We start from the raw sequence: 2183 nt of genomic DNA, 5'->3' as shown, positions 1-2183 counted from the left end.
GTCCCTTCGGGAACATCTGATAAAATTGGAACGATACAAAGAAGATTAGCATGACACTTGCACAAGGATGACACACACAAATCGAGAAATAATCCAAATTAAAAAAAAAATTGTAATAAGAAAAATTAGCAACTATTTGGAACTGACCATTATATTAATAAAGGTGGAACTCTTTCTTCTTTTTCGATGGATGGTATTCACTCAGCAATTTATTGGATCAACATTCTCTGCAGAAGATATGACATTGTAAAGTACAAATAAGGATAACTAACTCTTTCTTCTTTTTCGATGGATGGTATTCACTCAGCAATTTATCGGATCAACATTCTCTGCAGAAGATATGACATTGTAAAGTACAAATAAGGATAACTATACCAAAAATAAAGGATAATTCTAGAGAAATATAAATTAGAATTGTATGCATATTTTGTTTATGCCATCGTAAGCATACTATGTTTATTGTTGTAAGTTTCTTCTTGTGATCTTGCATGTCCAAGTGTTTTTGAAGTTGGATTTCATATGAGAAGTTGGAAAGTCTTTTGGAGGAGTAGAGAAGAGTACCAATAATATATTTGAATTTTGAATGCTTGAAATCATCCTCAGTTTAGGCTGTTGTTCCTTTTTCTCCATACTTCAACCACTATTGTTCCTTTTTCTTCTTGATTTACCTTCTTCTGCTTTCACGAAAACACCAACCAAAGCATGCAAGCGATAGGTACATTTTTAAAAGTGCCAAATGTCAACCATCTGAAAATGAATGTTGCCATTCTCATTTCATATATCTTTCTTTTCCTTCTTTATTTTTGTCTCTTTCAGTAGACATGAGGATGGGAAAGTTCAGATTCAGAGTAAGAACCATTTTTACGGATAAAAGAGTACACTCTAGAGAGAATTCATTTACTCTATTTGTTCATTAATATTTATCACTTTTACTTCCTGCTATATAAACCAAATGAAATTTGAATAACATGTTAGAAGTGCTCTTTTTACATGTTGATAAAAGAAACATTGATAAAAGAAACAAAAACTTGGTGTGTCAAAATTTTAAGCAAAAGTGCACAAACAAATTAAGAGTACCTTGTGCTTCATCAAGATAAGCCAAGTGATATTTTAGAAGAACTTTGAAACCATTTTGAGCATCTGCCAGCAAATTATAGTTGAAGCAATAATTAAAGTTTGAGCAATGATCTTGAGCAAGAACGAAAGGAAAAAATACTGCTTCAACCTAAGGAGTAAAAATGGTAGCATAGTGCGTGGGGGAATGGAGAATGAGGAAGTTAGGAGACATGGGTGGGTTATAGAGTTGGTTTTGGTTAAATAGGTTTTTTTTTTTTTTAATATATTTTTCTTATTTTATTATCCTTGTGGGAAAGTTGCAACCATATCTAAAACTGTCTATTAAAAGGACGTACCTTCCAATCCCCACAACAAATTAAACTGAAAAGATATCGTGGCGGTTAAATTTGTCCATATGTTGCCATTTAATGGAAGAAAAAAAAAAAACAGATGCCCCTAATTGAGAACTGGAATGTAGTTATTTAACATTTTATACAATAGGGATAGTAATAAATCATACAAAATTCTTTGTTCAGTTCACCTTACGTAAAATTGTACATTTATAATCAACCCTAAATTCCTAATTTTCTCCTTATTGTTTCAGTTTAAAAGAAGCATATTCCGTGTATTGATATCTTAATTATCCTCTAATGATAAAGCTCTAAATTATAATCATTTTCAAATTCAAAAACTTCATCCGGCTAGTATTAAGGTAACAAATAAAGTAAAAAAAGGAGGTGAAAACTTGTGTTTTAGTTGCTATTAAAAAGGAGCAAAAAAAAAAAAGTGGGTTTGAGGGAAATGCAGAAACAGAACGTGGGTTTTATTTTCTTTGCAGGAGTTTTTTCTCCCTAATGTTTAGGAACCACCAACTGTTCAGTTTTTTTTTCCCCATTTTAATCAAGACCACTTCCTTTAAAAAATATAAATATTTAATTATTTTTAAATTTAAAAACAACTAATGGAGTAACTAATCAATAACTAATCTAACCACTTTTTGTCCTAAAACTATCTTGTTTTTAATAATATATATAGATATATATACTATAGTTATATCATACATTCTTTTACAATTATCTTTAGATTCAAATCGTTACGACATTATAACCTTTTATGAAATTACTAAA

At 30.1% G+C, this 2183-nt stretch overlaps 1 non-coding gene across 1 annotated transcript; it reads left to right on the top strand.

Annotated features, from left to right (window-relative positions):
• LOC132634589 (U6 spliceosomal RNA) lies at window positions 1-103 on the top strand. The gene has a single exon (XR_009580289.1). It is a non-coding gene; the product is annotated as a U6 spliceosomal RNA (small nuclear RNA).
• The last annotated feature ends 2080 nt before the right edge of the window (window positions 104-2183 follow it).

This window comes from Lycium barbarum, chromosome 3 (assembly GCF_019175385.1).
Source record: "Lycium barbarum isolate Lr01 chromosome 3, ASM1917538v2, whole genome shotgun sequence".
NCBI lineage: Eukaryota > Viridiplantae > Streptophyta > Magnoliopsida > Solanales > Solanaceae > Lycium > Lycium barbarum.
Note: the sequence above shows the minus strand (reverse complement) of the source record. Positions and strands in the feature narration are given on the sequence as shown.